This window comes from Chamaea fasciata, unplaced genomic scaffold (assembly GCF_029207755.1).
Source record: "Chamaea fasciata isolate MVZ Bird 193981 ecotype frontalis unplaced genomic scaffold, bChaFas1.0.hap1 SCAF_17, whole genome shotgun sequence".
Classification (NCBI taxonomy): Eukaryota; Metazoa; Chordata; class Aves; order Passeriformes; family Sylviidae; genus Chamaea; species Chamaea fasciata.
This window is the reverse complement of record NW_027094102.1, coordinates 4,783,511-4,804,962: the sequence shown is the minus strand read 5'-3', so window position 1 is coordinate 4,804,962 and position 21,452 is coordinate 4,783,511.

Sequence of the window (21,452 nt, the reverse complement as noted above, 5' to 3'; positions counted from 1 at the left end):
TGTCCTGTTATTAAGTGGAAAGAAACACCTTTGACTGTTGGCCAAAACACTTGTCAGAGCATCCGTTGAATTGCAGCAGGAGCTGGTTGTAATTGTTAATCACCCACTGGCCAGGCCGTGGCTGGGCACAGTGTCTGCAAAGCTGTGGCAGGTAAGTGGGGAAGAAACTGAAAAATTAAAGTTATTACATGGTGTGCTATACTTTGCTCTCCCTGTTCAGTAGTAGCTTAGAAATATTCTAGAGAGGCCAAGTATGGAGGGAGAGATCTCCTGTAAGAGGGGAGCTCTTGGTTTTGTTTTAAATAACACTGGTTTTAAGTGCACAGGCAGCCCTTCACTCCACAAAATTTTTTCTGAGCTAAAAGACAAAAATTCCTGTTGATAGCCAGAAAAGCTGGTAGCATCCATCTCCCTCCAGTAGTTCAAATTCCTGGAGTTTTGGTTTGGGGAATTGGCACATTCCTGTCAGTACACTGGCACTTGTGAGGAATTCTAATGGCACAGCAGTTGAAGACTTTTGTTCATTTGTTGTTAGTTTGGTTTTTTATGATAAAACCAGTAACTGTTTTTGATGCTGCTCAGAAATTTGACATTTCAAAGTCACAACTGAAGAGGGGTGGCATTTCCAGGGCAATACCTGCATACAACAGCACTCCTCTTGTGTGTCAGTGACCTGTAGAGAGAGAAATTATGATTATTTCCTGGCCCCAAAGCTTGTGCAGTTCCACCAAGACTGAGGGTGAACATGGAAGAGAATTTACTGCCCCTTTCCTTGGGTCACTCTACTAAGACTGTAGCACCCCCAAAACTGAAGTTTGCCACAGCTGGGATGTTCTGTGTGTGAGTCAGGGAGTTTATTGCACCTTTATTTTACCACACTTTTTCAGCTGCATGTCAGGGACAGGTTCCTTCTCTCTTACCTGTGACTTGTAGTGGGCTCTGTACCCTGCTTTACAGAAGTCTTGATGTCCCTCTATTTTTTTTTCACTCCTTTGGTTGGGTGCTGCATAGCTGTAATGTTGCTGAACTGTTGATATCATTCTTTTCCCAGCAGAAAAATTGATCAGAACAAGTAGATAGAATAAGGCACTCTGAATTCAGCCTGTTTTTCTTATTTCACAGGTTTGTAATTAAATAGACACATTTTGAGGAAACCTTTTAATATGTAGTGAGAGATGCATGCATGATAAATAACACCAATTTCACAGTAATTAAGATTTTATTGGAGGTTTCCCTGTGATCCAAGAAGTTTCCCCACATTTCTGAGATTGTCTAAATTACAAATTTAAAAGAATTCCAGTGATAGTTTTAACCATTTTCTTAGGTTTACAGCTGTTTGTCCATCTGCAGAGGAGAGTCTTGGCCTTTGGGGTAAGTGAGGGAGGGTGGCAGCTGGGCTGGGGTGGTGACATTTCAGGAGTGACATTGCCCTGCAGTGTGGGAATGTGGATCCACCTGCCCAGGTGAGTGTGCAGAGCCCTGTGCTTGGGTGTGCAAGGTGGGAGGGTCCCTTCTTCAAACGCTTCCAGTGCTTGTGCCAGGAGTTTTGCACAGCAGGGCTTTAGGCAAGGACAGGCTAACCTGATGTGTTAAAATGTGGTGTAAAGTGCCAGGAGGAAAGGTTTAGATAGTCTGGGTTATCCCAATCTTTAGATTTTTGGGAATGCCATGGGAGCAGTCCCATGGCAAGGATTGCTCCTCAGTATTTGGGGAGGCTTTTTAGCAAGGGACACTTCCCTGTCACTGGGAGTTGCCAGGCTGATGAATTTGGGAGATGTTTGTTGGAGGGATGAATAGGGAGGGCAGCACCTAAAGGGCTGCTCTGCCACAGCTGACTTGCCTTTTATTTGCCCAACACACAAGCTTCTCCCAGTTAGGATACCCCACAGGATGGCAACTGGGGGTATTGAAACGACATTTTAATAGCCCTGATCTGTCCTCTCCCTGTAAATCTGCTGTGGCCAAGCCCTGCACTCTCCCCTCTTCCACTGTAGTCCTGGGAATGGTTGTGCCAGAGCCCCGTGGGGACAAGCCAGAGCTCCTTCGTTGTGCGTGTTGTTATTAGATGCCATAGAGCTGTTAGAGAAAGAGAATACATTCTCTAAAACTTGCTTTTAGGAATTCAATCATGTTTTCCTGTGTCAGCTGAGAGAAACTTGCCCAGTGCTGCTGCAGGTGTGGGAAGGTGAGGGGAGCTCTGGGCCCATTGCAGGGATGCCTTGTAGCCACTGCCTGATTTTACTTTGTTCTGCCCCTTCAGAAATAACTTTCCTGTGAAAGAGTTTATTTTCCCTTTGTTTTCCTGCTCAGCTTGTTTACTGTTATTCCCTGGAAGCAGCTGGGTTGCACCCTGTTTGGTTCCCTCCTGGGAGTTTCCCTGTTCCGGAGTCAACAGAGGACTTGTACAAACAACACGAACAGTGTTTGGGCTGTGATATGGTACCATACTGCTGTGAAAGTACTGAATAAATGCATAACAAATCTGCCTTTTACTGCTCTGTAAAAGTACTGCATGGTTTAACTTGAACTCTTATGTACTTTTTCAATCCAATAACAAAATCAAGTTGCCAAAAAAACCCCAAAAACCAAAAAAAAACCCACAACCCCCCCCCCCCCAAGTTGTAAGTGCTTTCTAGTTTGCTGTGATGCATTTGGTGCTCTAATTTCGAACAAACACGTTGGAGAGTTGCCCAATTACGGCAGATTGGAATATGAAGAACAATATATCTAATTTCCCAGGAGAGCAACGTGCTGATGTTTAGGCACAGCCTCTCTCAGTGAAAATGAAAATCCTCATGTCGTGTTGAGTGTGTCACTGTTCAGCTCCTTTGCTCCACTTTGAGAGGGACAAGAGTAAAATCTGGATAAGTTATAGGTAATGCCCTTCACCTTGAGGTAAAATTGGTGAGATTTATCCTTTCTATTTGAGAAATAAGAGTTAAGTTCCCTAAAAAAAATTTTCTCACTTTCCACGGTGGTGCACAGCAGGGGTGTGTGATTTGAAGTTGTGGGATGGTTTCCTTCCTACAGTAGTTTTTGTTTGTCCTTTTCATTCTACTTGCACGGTGCAAATTCCTACTTTTCCTACTTACTCCTACTCGAGTGGTGGGAATGTATTTTGTGTGTATTTGCTTATTCTTGAAACGGATATTTCAAGGTCTCCATTTAGAGCCCAGCTCTAAACCAGCTGTGCTGGTGGAGCTGTGTGCCAGTGGAGATAGACACCGTTCCCATTCAGCCCTCTGCTCCCCAAACCCAGGGGAGGCCTGTCCCTCCTGTCCCTGCAGCTTGATCCCAGAAAAACAACCCCAAACTCAGTTCCCTGATGGAAAAATGCCCAGGAGCTCATGTGGGCAGGGTGAGGGCAGGAGCCGATGGCTGGGAAGGAGGAAATGAGAAACCTGCACAGCCGAGGTGTGAGGCAGTGCAGGGTGGGTGAAGCTCTGGGCACATTCATCCTGTGGGAATGTGCCTGGGGCTGCCCATAAATTCAATAAATAAATAAATACATACCCTAAAAATAGCTAAAGCTGGTACCTACACAACACAAAGCAGGTCTGTGTGAGCATCCCCATCTCCTTGGCAACAGAAGCAGTCAGGGAGCACGGAAGGTTGAGTGGGGTGGGTGAGTGTGGTCAGCGGTGGCCATAAAGAAGATGAAGGCTCAAACCCCCAGTGCCAACATCACATTCTTGAGGTGGGAAGTGCAGTCTTGGAGGGTTTGTAGGCTTGGATGGATTCTTCTGTGAGTTTCAGAAGTGGCTTTGTGAGCGTGGAGGGAAGGTCAGGAGGTTTGGGATCCCCTGGGCTCCTCCTGGCATGGGCTGCCCCTGCCCCCAGCCCACCTACTTTATGGACAGATTTTTATTTCTTTATATATTTATTTATACATTAAACATGTGTGTCTATACATATATAACACATATATTTGTGTATAAATGCATGCATACACTGAGAGGTATCTATAGAAATCTGCTTTATATGTATGAAAGATGCACATTTTTGATACACACAAGTGGGGCCGACTCTGTGACCCACCAGCTCTCCTGTATCCCTGATCCTGACAAAAGCTGATTTTGCAGAACTGGGGAGTGTAAGTGTCACTCAAAGCCGCTTAAAGGTGTAAAATGGAATCATTTTATTTAGTCCAGTGAGGAGCCTCTTGGATGTTTCATCCTGCACATGGAAACTGCGGGGGGAGGCTCCCTCTGAGGATAGGGATGCTAAGGAAAGTTTTCAAGGAAAACTCCTGGGTCTTTTTCTTCTTATATCCAGCCAGCAGTCTGGTTGTAGAGTATTTTGTGGCTGGATTTGGAAAGGGAGTGGGCTGAGGAAGTGTGAGAAGCTGAGAGAAAAAAAGAAATCAAAGTGTTGACAAAGTAGTTCAACACCCAGCAGGAGTTTAATGGCAGAGAGCTGGGCCAGTGTGGAGCCGAGTGGGGGCGAGGAAAGAGGTCAGTGCTGGGCTCTCCCTGCCTTGGGGGATGAGGGAGAAGGCACTAATGACTCCTGGGAAAAACCAAATAAAGAGGTGAGAAGCGTGGAGGCATCTGGTCCTTGTTTTCCCTGCGCCTTCACCTGTCAGAGGGGATTAACACCGACTGCATCCCATCCGTGCCTCAGCTGAATTCCCGCTGAGGGAGGGCATGGAAACCCTGGGCTGGGAAACGCTCTGTAATTGCTGTTATTTCATTAGGAAGGAGTCGTATCCGTTTTCTCCCCGCACAGGGAAAGGCTGGGAGCCCGCACGGGCGGCCGGCTCCCCTCGTCGGGCGGCAGAGGGTGCTCTGAGCCCGGCTACGCTCCATCCTCGCTCCGGTCCCCGCTGCATCCCCGCTCCGCTCCCCGCTCCATCCCCGCCTTGATCCCGCTCCATCCCCGCTTCGGTCCCCGCTGCATCCCCGCTCCGCTCCCCGCTCCATCCCCGCCTTGATCCCGCTCCATCCCCGCTTCGGTCCCCGCTGCATCCCCGCTCCGCTCCCCGCTCCATCCCCGCCTTGATCCCGCTCCATCCCCGCTCCATCCCCGCTCCGCTCCCCGCTCCATCCCCGCCTTGATCCCGCTCCATCCCCGCTCCGGTCCCCGCTCCATCCCCACTCCATCCCCGCCTTCATCCCGCTCCATCCCCGCTCCATCCCCCGCAGGGAAGCACAGCCCCCGCAAAGTCCAATTAAAAATAATTAATTTAAAGAAAAGGAATGAGGAGAGAGCGCTGTGTGCTTCAATAGGGTTTGATCAGAATGGCTGGCCCAGACTATTTATGTGTTTAAGTTTTTTGGGGGGAGAACAGTCGCTGAGTGGAGCAAAAATCTGTGAGCCACAAGAGCAAAAGCAGGTACAAGCTGAGGGAAAAAGTGCAGAAGAAAACGAAACTGTCTACTAGAAACATTTACAAACAGGACAGAGATGTTCGAAGGGAACTTCTGACAATGGCAAGATGTAAGAAAATTGGTGTTGAGGAGCAGAGCACACACAGAATTAACATTTTAACCATCGCCTCTTAATTTCCCCCTTCTTCCAAGTGCTGCAATTCCTGCAAGTTGCAAATATATGAGGGTCCACGTGAGTTTTGTTTGGAGAGGCTGGAGGTAAGCTGAGCCAGGAGCTGTGGATGCTGTCGGTAAAAAATCCCAACTATCCCAGGAATGCGCTTTGGGACTGTGGGGCTGCAGAGCAGGGTCTGTCCGGGTTCCTCTCCCAATCAGCTTCACTGCTGCTTCCTGCCCTTACCCTAACCCTAACTCCTGCACGTGGAGGAGCAGGATGGTGTGGTTTTCCCCCCTGCCTGGATCCAGCCAGGATCCCTGTGGCACTTGGCCCTAAATCCCAGTCAATCTGTGTTGAGCTGTGCATCAGAGGGATTTCCCTCCCCTCATCCATCAGCGAGGAATGCAGTGATGGAGAGAGATGAGTGCAGGGCCAGGCTGTGGGGACAGCAGTGGGGTGACCCTTCTTGCATCCCATCCATCCATCCATCCATCCATCCATCCATCCATCCATCCATCCATCCATTCACTCATGCTGCTGGCAGCCATCAGAGTGTTGAGTCTGCCCTTCTCCCATCTCCCTGGGTGCCCAAGTCATTGTAAACCTCCAAGGTGCCCCCAAAGCCACACTCTAATGTCACTCTGCGGCTCGGGGTCTGGCTTGGTCCTGGCTGCCAGCACTGTCATGTCCCAGCCCTGGCTGCTGCACGGATTCCAGGTCAAACCACCCCACCGGCAGCGCCGTGTCAGGGAATCGCTGTTTTCCAGGTCGTTGAGTCCTTTTCTCTTTAATTCTTTGCCTCCTGAACACCCCCAAGGTACGTTATAATCACCCCAAAATGCAGCCACTAATTGTTTGGTGTCCCCGTGGGGGAGGAAGAGCAGAGTCACATTAAATCACAATAATCAAGAGCTTCTGTAACAAATGAACTCGAACCTTCCTGACAGGAGGAAGCTGCGGTGCCGCCTCGCACTCCGCGAAGGGCCGTGTTCACTCGTAATCTTATTTGTAATCTAATCAATATGTTTACTGAAGGAGAGAATATCATCAAGTATTACTTTAAGACACTTAGGGGATGTGACACCGTTCACGACTCAAATGTAAACAGGTTTGTTGGCTGTGTTTGCCCGTAGGAAGAAGGAGCTGTGTTCCAGCGGGGCTGGCAGAGGGGGCTGTGTGGGGAGCAGGGGGACCCCATCCGCTCAGGGAGTCAGGGATGGGCTGTGCCTGAGCCCCTCCGCAGCTCCCCAGCCCACCATGTCCCTGGGAGTGCCCAGGCCCTTTCCCAGCCTTGAGGGCAGGCAGTTCCCTCCTGTGGCTGATGGTGAACCCTGCCCTGTGCCAAGCCCAGGTGTCCTGTCCCACGAGACTTTTTTTTAGTGTGTGAGCCTTCCGGAAAGTTTGGAGGTTTTATTAAAAACTTACCACATGACATCCATAACAAATAATTAGGCTCTAATGCATCTAGTGGAGGAGTTCTCCCTTACCCCAGGCTGTTAGAAGGTGCCTTTTACCCTGATCCATGAGGGTTATACATATAAAAGTGTATACAATCTTACCCTTATAAAATTTTTATCCTGTCTAATGTATCCCAAAGCTCCTTAAAAACTGAAAGCAGGAACACTGAGGGTTGGGCTGCAGCTGTGGGGGAAGGGAGGGCTGTTTAGGTGAAGGCAGCCCCTGCACACTGACAGTGAGGAGAGACACTGTGTCCCAAGAGGGCAGAAACATCACCCAAAACAGGCAGGATGGGACCAATCCCATGGGTCTTGGACAGATGTGCCAAGATCCTGAAGCATCTTTAGGGTTCCAGAGCCCATGGCATGACACAGACATGCCCCCAGCTCACTGATGAAAAATCCCATTGCCTATGAGTTAAACTAACAGGGAAGCTGGTAGGAAAATAAAGACAAGAGGAAAAAAAAAAAAAAGCTGCCTGTTTAATTATGTTAATTAAGACTTATTTGAAAGCTGTGTTTGCAGAAAACACCCACCTTCCCCTTTATTTTTTTAAGAGTTGGGGTTAGGGTAAGGCTTAGGGTGAGGCTTGAGAGATCTGAAGAGCCTAGAGCTCCAGGAAAAATGAGTGCTGGAAAAATGAGTAAATGTGGCACTTCACAACATGGTTTAGTGGGCAAGGTGGTGTTTGGTTGGACTTGGTGATCTTGGAGGTATTTTCCAAGTTTAATGATTCTGTGATTCTACGAATGCATCTGCTGCTGCTCTGTGTGGAGCTGCCCCAGGGCTCCTGAGGTGGCTTTTTGTGGGGTTTTCATTATGTTTTTCTTGGAAGTGGCATGGTTTTTTTCTGAATAACATAAAGGGTGATTTAGAATAGAGCCCACTCATCACAGATGACAGGGTAACTACAAAACCCAGTGTTCCAGGAGAGAAATGCCAACACAACAGCCCAAAGGCACTTGGAAAAGCTGATGGATAAAGGGTGGGTGGCTGTGCTGGGGCTGGTGCCTGGCACCAGCCAGGGCTGGGGAGCTGCTTCCCCTGCCAGGGAATGGGGGCAGCAGGCTGGGGGCTGGCATTTCTGGCACACAAAGTGAGTCCAGGTGCCTTTGGCTGCACGGGGCAGGTGTGTGGGATGTGCCCTGGGAGCAGAGGAGAAGCACCAGGGGTGGGTGGTTTTCCACCAAAACCTTGTAGGATGCTCCAGGGCTGATGCCCCAGCCAGGGCAGCCCCTGCCAGCTGCCATCTCTCCACAGAAGTTGAGTAAATGCTTTGGCAGCTCATCCCCCTGCACATTTGGCTGCTGTTGCTGCCTGAGCCATCGGGTGCAAGCCTGGGGGTGCTGACCCCTTAATTTAAGGGATACTGGAGGGGAAATTGCAGGAGAGACGTGCTGTGTCAGGGATGTTTTTCCAGAGGCACGTGGCCCCCACGCTGGCTCAGACATTCCCCACTCCCTTCAAATTGAGTCCACCGCTGGAATGGGGCCCTACAACCCTGAGGAATCCGTGAGGAGCTGCTGGCATCCCACGAGAGGCAGAGCTGGGAGCTTGTCTTGCTGCTGCCTGCAAGCAGGGAGCAGTGTCCCCACGCTGGTTGCTCTGCAAACCTTTGGCTGGCGTGCGCTGACACTTCCCCATCTGAAACGCTGTCCCTGGATGCTCTGACCAGTGTCCTTGTGTCCCAGATCCTCACAGCACGGATGCTCTGCTGCTCCCACCCCCATGGACTTGGGAGGAATCCCCCCAGGTCCAGTGAGTTCTCCTATGCAGGGAGGCTTTGCTTTCATTCTGTTATTATCAGATAGACTGAGTCACACTGAGATAAATCCTGCAGATATTACAGCCTGTTTGTGCCTGAAAAAAAAAAAAAAGATGTATGTGGATGTTAACATTGCCAGTTGTCACCATGCTATGAGGGATGTTGTGGAAATAGAAATGGGGAAAATATAATAGATACTTCTGATTTGCAGCCTTAATAGCTTTACAGCACATCTAATTATTATATATCTATCACACCAATATACTGCAGCACTCATGGTATTTTTATTTAGCTCCATCTGGTGTATGATAACAGGCTTCTGGTACCAAACAAGCACGAATTGGAAAGGAATTTAATACATAGTTCTGCAGAGAAGTCCCTTAAAACACATCCCAAACCAAGCACGTGTCCTGCAAAACCAACACTGCAGTTTGGACAGAGAAAGCACTTCTGGGTGAAAAGGAGGGATGTGAGCAATTAGAAAATGTACACCCAGGCAGACACTCTGCTCCAGGTTTCTTGCCTGCAGCCCGCAAATCTGATGTTGATGCTGTGTTTGCCCATCTCCCAGCATTTAGTGCGTACTCCTGGGAACAGAGGTGTGGGATGATTCCAGGTTTTCTTTAGCTTTGAGAGAGATACAGGGGGGGAAATGACAGCCACAGGAGCACTGGAGACTGGGAGATGAGAGGGGAAGGGGGCCAGCAAAACACCCTGTGGATGTGGGAATGAGAAATACTGAGCCCTGCTCGCTGAGGGCTCCCTCACCAAGGCACTCTGACTTCCTCAGCTCTGTGGAAATCACTCAATAGCAAAACCAACAGAATAAATTCCCTGCTTGCTTTCCCCTCGGCTCCCCAAGCAAGGGGCAGGGGTGAGTGGATGTGCCAGACATTGTGGCCCCACTAACTGCAGATGGAATAACACTGAGGGAGACATTTTAGGAGGGAGGAAAGGGGCTTTGTGAGGGGAAAAATCCATTCCCCAGCTGTGTGATGTGAAGGAGATGATGCATATGCTGCCAGTATGCCTTGCTGGGAAAACCACCTGCAAACCCCTGGGATACACCAGTGCTGAAATTCTCCTTCCTCCTGCTCTTGCAGAGATTCACCTTTGCTCTCCCAGATGAGCCCTAGAAAATGTAATTGCATTGAACAACGCCAGTAATGAGCTCCTGGTCTGCAGACAATCAGTTTATAGCCAGGCTGGCCACGAGGAGGTGTTAAAAACCAGGCTCCACTTGGCCCTCGGTGCCCTCAGGGTGTGTTGGCACCATGCACTGACCCTCCAAGTTTTGGGGCTGCTGCAGTGGAAGCACTGAGGAAATTGGGGGCTGGAGGAGCCACGTGAGGCTTCCCGGGCTGCTGGTGATACAAGGTGAAAGATGGAGGGGATGCAGGCAGGTGAGTGGTGACCTCCCCACTTCGGCATCTGTGGGTTCAAGTGGAATTTTCCAAGGAAATCTCCCTCTCCCTCACTAGCAGCACATCAATGTCTGCAAAGACCCCAGCTTTGAGGTTGGGAAGGACAACCACAAGCTTCTGTTTAGAACTGACCTGTAGCTCCCTGCAGCTGGTCCTGCACTGGAGGCAGAAATGTGCCTGACTAACCTGTCCCCCAGCAGATGACAGGGGAGCTGTGCTATATTTACTGCTGGATTACTTTTAATCATATGTTTTCCTCCAAACAAAGAGTTGCCAGCTCGGTACTTAGAGATGAATGCATTTTATTTATCATCTCCAGGCAGGCACTGTTTCCTATTAACGTTTTCCACACTTTACAGCCTAATTAAGGTCATCCCACCAGCAGAACGCTGCTGTGTGTGTTTTAAACTACTGTACCTAATTATTTCTTTTAAACCTTACATGGAGTAGCCTGTGTCTGATCAGCAGGTCCCTGCTGCAGGCTGGAGGCTCAGCACTGGCTCCCTCCTGCTCCTGGGCAGGAGTCAGCACATGTGGGGACATTGCACATGGTCTCTGATTTTTTTTTTTTTTTTTTTAAAAAAAAAAGATTTTTTGTTGTTTGTTTAAAGAGTTTGTTTTTAAGATTTGAGAGCTCAAAAAAAAGCCCTGAAAACTGCCTGACATTGACCCAGACTTCCAGCATGAGCAGCACCAGGGCCTCTGGATGTGGTGTGACCTCTGAGCAGCGGAAGAGTCCCACCTGAACCCAGTCCAGACACACCTGAGCCATGGTGGATCTCCTGCAGTTTTCTTTGGTGTCATCCCCATGCTCTCAGCACTGGTATCATTGAGCTTGGCTCGGTGTCACATCTGATTTCACTGCAAATAGCCTCAAAATTCTTTGAAAGGCACAGCTTCCCCTAAACAGATTGTGGGACCTGCACCTACCTCCCTGCCACCTTTAAATCAAACTTCTCTGAATATATTACTCTGCAGAGCCATATGTTCAGTGCCACTTCCCTCAGTGTGTCATGTAATTCATTGGCTATAGGCTGCCCAAGATATATGGACATTGCCAAAAATAGGGAGTGCTGGACCAACCCTCCTTCCTCTTCAGGAAAAATGTGCTTTCAGCTGGCTGGGGGAGAGAGCAGGTGGGAGTGGGCTTGAGGTGTGACTACACAGGAGAAAATCCCTGAAATTTTGTCCTGCAGACCCCATCCTGTGAATGCTGTGAGGGCAATCCTTCAGCCCTGTCCCACTCAGGATTTTTCATGGCTCTCAGTCTGCATTTCCATGTAACACTCTGCTGGGCAGAGAAATTGGAGTGTGTTGAGCAAAAGGCATCAAGAGCATCAATAAATTTTTGCTGCCGTTGGGGGGGACAAATGTGCTCCATTCACATCTGAAGAGAATGGGATCTGCTAAAGCACTGGCAGGTTCTACCTTCATCAATATGAACAGCTCAATGGGATCATCAGTTCCCTGTCCCCGAGGTGTGTCCTGCTCTTCTGCTGGTGTCCCCATCCTGGGATGGGCATAGAACAGTTTGGCTCAGGAGCTTTAGAGGTGAGGCTCTCCTGGGTTCTGTTTCACAGCCTCCTTTACCCCACAGTGGTTTCTGCACTCTTGCCTGGGGCTGCCAGTCCATTTGGGGATGCTCAGGGTCTGAGGAGGTGCCAGAGCCCAGAATGGCCCCGGGAGCTGCCTGGCCCTGAGCTCAGCTCTGAGCTCAGCCCCAGCTCCAGGGCTGGCAGGGCACTGCCGGGCCCTGCTGAACGGGCACCAACGAGTGCAATTACAGCTCTGGAATGCACTTTCCTGTGAATCCCTTCCAGGACCAGCTAATATATGCTCTGATATTGGCACTGCTCTCGCTAATATTCCTGCCAGCGAATTCTCTGCTCTGCTTGAATATTCATGGGAAGTGAATGTGAGGAGAGGAACAGCCTAAATGAGGTGAGCACGTTTAAAAATTCAGCTTCCAAATTCAGTGGCTATTTCTTGTGGTACTCACCCAAGCGTTAGCTCCCATACTATTAATTTCAGCCTGTGTTTCAGACTTCTGAGCAAATTTTCTGTGTTTTTCCCTCACTGGATCTGCAAACTCTTCCCTCCCTTGAGATCAGTAGCTTTGTATAAAAACAGCAACTCTCCTTGATGAACTTTGCAGTCAAAGGATTTGTTTTCCCTGACTTTTATTTAAATTATTCTGCCTTCACCTCCCCGTGCATGGTTCCGAGCCCTTGGTGGCTCTGTGCTGGGATTGAAACGATTCTTGCCTAGGCAAACTCTCATTTGGACTTGTCAAAGGAGTTTGGTGCGTTTGTAATTAAGTGCCTCTCACACCTTCTTTAACCTCGCTTACAAGGAGTCGAAGCGTTAGAAAAGCCTGCAAGAGGCAGGAAAGGCTCATTTGCACCTTGAAATGCCAATGTTTTGGGAGATCAATGCTGTCTGTACGGAACAAAACTATAAGCAACTTTCAAGTGCTTTTTTTTTTTTTATTGCGGTGTCTCCTTTGCATATTGGATTCATGTCTGATTACATGGTGAGCGAGGTGTGAGATAATAGCAAAGCAGCCTCTAAAGCACTAACTCCTTCACACGTGCCGTGGCTCCAGCGCAGCTCGGCTCCGCTTTCTTGCGCTTCCTCCCTCCTAAATATAATCACACCCCACCGGATGACGGGAAAGAAACGCTACTGTTACAAAGCCGAGCGTAGGAAGTTTAGACTGTATCAGAATTAGGGTAATTAGTGTTTGCATTAGGCTGTTTCTCAGCCGTGCGACCGGTTCTGTAGCAGGGAGGCAGGAAGGGCTGCTGTCCTCTTTCTCTCCGGAGGTGACACCAAGGCAGGATCACCGCCCGACCTCGTCTTGCTCTCCAGCTCCACGGTGGTCTGAAGCACCCCACATCCCTGTCCCCGCTGTGCTGGGATGCAGCAATTCCACTCTCTGCCCAGCTGCCACTCTGCCCACAGCACTGCCAGGGTCGGCAGGACCAGGTACCTTGCTAATCGTCCGTGGGCCACCCGTGAAAAGCTGTGAAATCTCCAATTAGCCTGGAAAAAACCATAGATAAGCGTGTAATTCTCAGCCCAAATTAAATCAAGCGTCCAAGCACACTCTTCCCTCACTGCCGTGCTTCATCCACCGCCACCATCTCCCCTCTGCATCCTTTAGCACAGCACATTTTTCTTTTTAATTGGTGGCAGGCTTTATCCTCGGAGTTTAAACTTTGCCAGTGGGTGGAAGGAAGGGGCTGTGTTCTTTATTTGGTTTAAAGAAAGGCTTTGCTGCTGTGAGGATCTAATGCACGAGCTTTTTGGGGGTTTCACATCCACTCTCTCGGCTGCGTCAGGCTGGCTTTGGTCTGATGCAGCAGAGGAAAGCAGGAAGCTTAGTTTGAGACACAGGGAGGCAACCTGGCTCGTTTGGGAAGCTCTGCCATAGGGTTTACATTAGAAACATTGACACTGCTGAGCATGGAAAACCAAGGGAATACTAATGGTCCATTTATTAAATATCTCAAAGTCCATTTAGGATCCCATAGAGACCTTGAGTAAATTAGAGTTCAGGAGGCAAACTGGTGCCGTTGAATATGCAACAGTGAATTTGTGTGTCCAGCCTGCTCCAGCGAGGGAGGGACATCCTCCACTGGCAGGAGCCACCAGGAGGGGAGATTCCTGTGCCACCAACGGCTCAAGCCATGGCTTGCCCCCCCTGGAGCAGTGTTTTGGGTTCTTGGACGTGGCATTTATAGAGGTAGACACTGAAATTGTCCTCAGTCAGGGCAGAGTCATCCTGTCCTTCCCATCTGGAGTGTCCTTTCCCAAGTCTTTCTGATGCTTCCACCTTTCAACATTTAGCAAACAAAATTCAACACAGACCCTTTTTTGTTTACTTCCTTCCCCATATAAAACTGTGAGAAATGGCATGGGAGCCTGTTCCACCCCAGCTCAGTTGCTCTCCCAGTTTCTTTTCCAAAGAAATACCAATCAATATTTTTTTTTTTTCTGTCTATGCAGCAATTGCTCCTAATTGCTGCCTCCATTGTGTGCTTTCTGGTTTGGAGCATGTTTAATGGGAGATTTGTGCTCATCTCGAAAGGATGCTGGCTTTAGTGATCAGGGAGAGCGTCAGTGAGCTGGAAGTTCACAAAGCAGAGCCCTTATTTCTGATTTCCAGTGTGAACTGCCATCTGCAGCTCCTGCAGTTTAATACTGAGGGGAACCCAGAGCTGGGCAGAGAGGTTCCAGAGTGGGTGTATCAGTTGTACCAGGACAGGTGGGAGGTCAGGCAGACACAGAAATCGTGGACTCACAGAATTATTATGGCTGGAAAAGACCCCCAAGCCCAGCCTCTGAATGGAGACCACTAAACCATACCATGAGTGAATGCTGATGTCTACAGCAAGGACTGGACAGGAGCTGGACTCGATCCCTGTGGGTCCCTTCCAACTCAGCTCATTCTGTGATTCTCTGAGCTCTTCACTCCACCACAAGCAAAAGACATCAGCAGCACCTCCACTTGCTGCAGAGGCTTGGCTTTGCTTCAGCATTTATGTAACAGCAGGAGAAACCCAGATCCTCTGAGAATGTGTCCTGTGCCCAAAAAAGTTCATTTTGAGCCAGGTGGGAGCAAGGTCACCGTGTCCCAAGGTGGTCTTTGGCAATGAGAACAAGTGTCCTGTTGGGTGTCGGGACAGCCAGCAGGGATGGCTGTGGGTCATGGCTGGGACAGGATTCTGATGGATGCCTCTGTGGGCTCCACAGGCAACACAGAACAGATGAAGTGGGATCAGCCAGCACTCTGGAGGCAAAGCCTTGTGGTGGAGGCACAGGGCTCCTCAGCTCAGCGTTGAGCTTTCTGCTGTGGAAAGCTGGAGGGGAATTCACCTTTATGACCCACTGCTTCTTCCAGCTGTGGGTCCCCTTTGGTGGGGTGGATTTGGACATGGAGCTTTGATGCCTGTGGTGGGACAGGGAGAGTCTGGGGAGGGCTGGAGGAAGGGACTGGTGCTCCTACCCATGTGCCAAAGGGACACTCCTGCAGCCTCACACCCTGATTTTCTCGTGTAGCTCCAGGGAAATGATTGTCTGTGATTAGATGGGTTTGGGGGCAGAGCTTTGATCCTGTCAGCAGAGGCAGGAGAATGATGGAAAGAGAAATGAGCGCAAAGAAAGGAGAGGGGAGGAGGGAAACACCATCAAGATGGTCCTGACAGACGGGGAGGAGGTGAGGGATGTGGCAGGAGATGTTTCCCAAGGCTGCTCAAATAGGCAGGGGGAGGACAGGAGCTCAGGCTCCTTCTGGGGGAGAGCTTTCTCTTAAACCTGAGCTGTGATTTCCACTGGTACTGTCAGATCAGCCCCGAAACCTTGGCAGGAAGAGCAGTTTGACATCAATTACTGCAGTCCTGTCTCTCCTTGGTCTGGCAGCAACCCGGGGAGTGAACTTTGGAGACAGATGTGTTTGACTCACAGACGTGATGCAGAGCACAGTATCAGGCAGTGCATTGAGTTTGGTGCTGCACTGGCTGTTTCAGTGGGAACCAAGGCCCTGAACAAGCTGGATGCAATGGCCTCGGTGAGCAACGCACTGCCCAAATCCCTGTTTGTGAGGCAGAGATCCGCACAGCCACAGGGAGCTCTGGAAGTCTGGCTGCACTCAGGATGTGGTGACAGAACAGGGAGAGGCTGGCAGTGGGCAGGCTCCATCTCGGAGCCACTCATCTTGAGCTTTATCAAATCATCCCAAAAAGCTGTGTCAAGTAGCTCTAGGTGTGCAATTCCCCCGGGAACTGAAGGGAAAACAAGCCCAGTGCAAGGCAATATCAGCCCTCCCTCCTGACCCTCCTCTCTTTGCTGGGCAGTGCCGTGTGTGGGGTCTCACCTGCACCTTCCTCCAGCACAAAGCCCAGGGTTGTCCTGCAGCTGCCACCATCCCACCTCCCTCTTGGCCTCCCCACCCGCGGTAGATCCCAGAGGATGAAGCAAAACTTGTCTGGATCAGATCTTTTTGTAAACACAGCCCTGACACCCCCACACTTTAATACAGCGCTTCCCGTTCTCTGTTGGAGGTTCTGTAGTGGAAGGCTTCTAAAAAAAGGAGAATTTCTGGCATTATTTACGGTTAAAAAGATTGGGTTTGACACATTTATGGCTGAGACAGTAAATATGACTTATGGCAAATCAATCCACTGCATTTGACTGCGACATTGGTGCTGCCAGGGATTTGATTGGGGATTGATGGGTTTATTTGCCAGAGGGCTGGGAGATGCCATCGGTGTCACGGCTGTCCAGGGTCCAGGCTGGAAAATCTCAGTTCTTGCAGCATGCTGAGAGCTCAGCCCATCCTGGCACACCCTGCCATGTCTTTCCTGCTCTTCCCAAACCCTGGGAATCACCACCTGGGGCTGTGATGAGGCTGAAGCCGTCTCTCTGTGCTGAGCTGGCATTTTCACAGCTTCGCCAAACTTTCGGGTTTGTTTTCCATCCCTCCCCCTTTTCCTCGGAGTCCATTTGGATGCCTGAAAACAGAGATGTTGAAAACTGAATTTATGCCACAAGGAGAAGCAGTAGAGAAAGGTGGGGAGGAGGGGTGGGGTGTGAGGGGGGGAGCTCGAAAGGCAGCTTTTTTTTTTTTTTTATTTTGTTAAAACTTTTTCGCTGATGGCAAGTGGTGAGCATGTTTTATTTATGTATTCTGAGATCCGCCAACGTTATGTTTTTCTCCTGACTGATGCCTTGGCTGCAATGACAGCTTACACTGAGCCGGCTGTGCACGAGCCTCATTTACCCTCCACAGACGCCTCCCCGAGACTGTCAGTGAATTATTCTGCACCTTGAGCTGCTCCTCAGTTAATGCAATGCCAAATTGCCTCCTTTGTTAAAAAGTTGTTGTGGTTTTTTTTTTTTTTTTTTTTTTTTTTTTTTTTTTTTTTTTTTTTTTTTTTTTTCCCAAACGTGCAGATTATTTTTTTCAATGAAAAGGGTCTGGAGGCTTTTTTGAGGTGGTAAAAATGAGGCATCTTCTACCTGCCTTGTTGTTCCCTGGCTATGGTGGGGTGGTGCCTGTGTGAGGTGAGAGCTAAAGGATGGTGATTCCTTTCTCCCTCCTCTTGCTGCTGGAGGAGTGACGGGTTCTGCCTGTGAGAGCAGAGATTCCCAGTACCTGCTCTGCTTTCCCATTAAGTTTGTGAAAATTCATCTGTCTGCTTGTCTGCAAAACACTTCTTGGGGTGGCCAAACCCAGATCCGAGCAAAGATGGAGGAATAAAATCAGACAGAAATTAGAGGATGCTCACTGCAAGCTGCCAGGCTCTGTAGGAGATGCTCATTCCATGTGTCCACGAGCACACGTGTGTGTTCAGGAGAAACTTTTACCACCAGGAAAGTTCCTGCCAGGGCAGTTTTGCTGGTTCCAGGCAGCTCTTCCTGACAGAGCCCTGCTTCAGCCTCAGCTGGGGAACTACTTTGGCAAAATCATTGCTAAATGAGGTTTTTAGCAGCGTGTGGTATGGAAGGCATCCAGGATTGTGGTTTTCCAAGGTAACAGCTGAAGGAAAGAAAAAAAAAAAAGAAAAAAAAAAAAAGAAAATTAAAAAAACCCTAAGACTGAGCTTTTGTTAAGTAATTAAAGAATTCCGGGTTCCTGGAAAGCCTCAGGGCTGTGCTTCTGTGGCTGATCGGAGTCTTTGTTTGCACAAGGCTGGTAAACAATTTGCAGTTCTTGGCAATAACCTGAATTATGTCCTACCATAAAAAAAAAAAAAAAAAAAAAGGAAGAAGTTGAAAACGCTGGGTTTATATCATTATTTCAGGGCAGGGAGAGGGATGAGGGAGGGACTTCTGATGGGCTGGCATTCCCTGAGGTCTGTGCAGAGATGCCCTCACTTCTCTCGCTCCATCCATGGGATGCTTTTGGGTAAATAAATAAAGTTCAGCAAGAGCAGAGAGCCCAGGGTTGCACAGCACAGGAGTTCCTTCCCTCAAACTGGGTTTAGCCACTGATTTAGGCAGGGGGGCTCACTGCACGGAGCATTAATATGCTCCCTATGTACCCTGGCTGTGCTCAGGAGAGATTTGCATGTGAAACCTGCTCCTGGAGCCTCTACACCCACATCCTTCATTAAGCAATGCCCCACGTTTCTGCTCTCTAGGATAAGTGAATATATGCAACTGCAATGCACCGGAGAGAATTTTGCAATGGTTTTGCTGGTTGTTGAAGTGAGGAGGAAGTTTGCTCCGTGGGTTCTCCTGACCGCCAGCTCAGCTTGGTTGGAAAAGTATATAAATAAAAGCAGGATGCAGTTTCCCATCTGGGGCGAGCTGGCAAGACAACACCTTCACTGGCACGTGGGGACAGCTGCAGGTCAGGGAGGCCATAGCCCTGCTGCCACCTCCTGCTGGCAGGGCCAGGGTTAGCCCACACCCCGTGGGCAGCACGGCTTTGGGTAAGAGCATGCTCAGGGGAAATGGGAAAATTGGAATAAAACCAAGAAGCACACGTAAAATAGCCCCCGTCTTGCCCAAGCCTCTGAGGGTGAAGTTTGCAGAGGAGGATAGGGGAGCACATCCCCCTGAGCTGGGGACGCCTGTTGGTGCTCCAGCCCTGCTGCCCCATGTCCCTGTGTCCCATGGTGCTGTCACCTCAGGGTCCCACCAGTGCCTGGCCTGCCTGCCATGGGGATCCTACCTCAGGGGCAGGTTGGCAGGCAGGAGGACACTCACTGCATCCCCTTCAGTCCTGAAAATACACTGAGAGACCTCCTTGGATCCCTCCTAGGAGGAGATGCTATTAGGAGAGTCTAATTTTTAAACTCTGTTGACTCTGCCCAGCCTTGGGTCAAGTGGAGTTCGATAGCGTGGTAAAGGACAAGTTCTCTGTGGCCTTTGTGATGCCACAGGAGATATTTTTTTATTAGCCACAGCCACTGAGACTGGGAAAAAAGCTTCTAGAAGAGGCCCCCTTCCTCGTCGTGCTGCGGGAAAGATCATCTGAATTAACATGAGCTCCTTGGCTATTAAACGGAAATTTTAAATGGGAAGAAAATTCTGCAGTGAGTGCTAAATTGTGTGTCAGCAGAAAGGGGAAGAAGCAACGTGTGTCATTCCTATTATCATCTTGAAATCCATCTTCCCTCTACACGCCATGACGGTGGATAATCCCCGATACGACGCCTGCATCGCTAATATTTGCAGAGGCAGAATTCCTGCTCTGGAAGAATTTTGCTCTGCATATCTTATCCCCCACCTTGAAGACATGGACTGAGATGATCAGAAACGCTGAACACGCTGTTCCTGGGGGTGGAGTTTTGCCACTGGGGGCAGCGAAGTGGCCTCTGAAGCCCAAGGAGTCAAGAGATTCTTGGAATGCCAAGTCACTGCTGGCGCGTCCCTACGTGCCCGGCTGTGGGTTAGACCTGCTGACAAGGACAAGGGGTGTTTTCAAACCAGGAGAATTGTGCCAAGCCCAGCCAGGGTGGGGGTAAAATGGCCACTGTGTGTACCCGGGGCTGCAGGAGCACATCTTCAAAAGGAAGAAGAAAATCTGTGCTGCTTCTTTATTGCCTGTGGGAAAGAGAGGAGATGAGACAGGAATGCCAGGGCAGGATAAATTTTGCAACACCTGTGCTTTTTGAACCCCTTGGCTGCCTGGGATGTGACCAGATGTTTTGCTGTGGGGTTTAGATGTGAAATGAAGTTGGTGAAGGGGCCTCTGCTCCCAAGATGGGGCTGCATCTCCTGAAGTTCTCCCTGGGGACGGGGACTTGGGGCTGTTGTTGACACAGCCCAGCTCCAGCTTCTGCCCTGTAGGGTTTGTCATGGTCATGGCCCAAGTGGAACGGGGTGGATAGGCTCATGCTGGTGGGAATTTAAAGCAGGGCATCACAAATGAGCGGAAATGCAGTTTGTCAGCCTTGGGAACCAGCCATGGCCTGCCACAAGTCTGCTCTCCAGCAGATGTCCCAGTGGGTTGAGGGAAGTGGTGGCTATGATCCTGGTCACAGCTTTGGTTTCCCAAGCCAGGCTTTGGTGTTTTCATGGTGGAAGTGGACTGTGTGTGCCACGTACCCCCCAATGGGCAGGTTTTGGATACTGCTGTGTGTGCCATGGCTTAGCATTGCTGCCCCCACAACAAATCATGGGCTGTGCCAGAGGAGCTGGGGTGGGTTTGTTTGCAGCTGAGGAGTCAAGACGTAGGAATGAAGTGAGTGGTGGAGAACCAGACCTTGTGTATGCACATGTTTTCATAGGGCATGGAAAAAAACCCAGACCAACTCCCTCCTTGAGAAAAAGAACCTCAGCACTAATAAATCTCCCCCTCCAAGTCGCCATTCCACTTTCCCTGACAGGGAGAGGAGCATGGGGATGCCCAGGAGGAGAAAAGCACAGAGGGGATGTTATCCAGGGTGAAAAAACCCAAGCTAATGATGTAAACATTTGTGCAGAGGTTAAAAATGAAGCAATAAAACCTTTACACAAACTTCCAAATGCTCCAGCAGCCACACGCCGCAGCTCAAAGTGGGGAATAAATAAGGGAAGGCACAGGCAGGCAGAGGGAGGCTGATAGAGCCATCACTCCTCGGTGGCAGCCTGAGAAATATGTCCCCGTGGTGTCCCCAGAGCCACTGAGGGGAGGGAGTGGAGAAGTGGAGGTTTGGGGATGTCCTAATGCCTCCTGTTGGGTTTGGGTCCTCCTGTGGGGAGCAGAAAGGATGAAACATGAGCTGCATTTGCCAGGTCTCTTGGGCTCACAGCCTGGCCAGCAGGGCAGCTGCAGGGTGGGTTTCTGTTCTCTGGCAAGGGCAAATGAAAACCTGTGTGTGGGACGGAGAAGTTACTGACCAGCCTTTCAGAAAGTCTTTGAGAGGTGGGTGCAGGAGGGACGCGGGGGATCCTTCAGCCCTGCCTTTGCTTTGGCTGTGTCTGGAACGAGGGTGCTGTGGCAAAGAGCTAAAGCCCAGTCCAAGCCCAGCATTTCACTGGTCCCCAGCAGCTCTGCATTGCAGACTCCCCCACAAAGATGTTATCCACAGGGCAGGGAGAGCAAGGAGCAACTCCTGGGAGGACTGGGACAATGCCATTTCCCATGTCCCAAGGCTCTCACCCTGTTTGCACCAACAACAGGCTTTTCTTAGCCGTGTCTCTGATTCGTGGTGCTAAAGGCACAGCTAACTCATCATGAATTTTCAAAGGCAGAGACTTGGTGCTGGGAATGCCCTTGGGCTTCCTAAGTGGGTGCAGCCTCCCTCCTCCCATCCTGCTGGACTTTCTGATGGTGAACCAGCAGCCACAGACGTTGTGCTGCAGCAGCTCGAGGCTGCCTG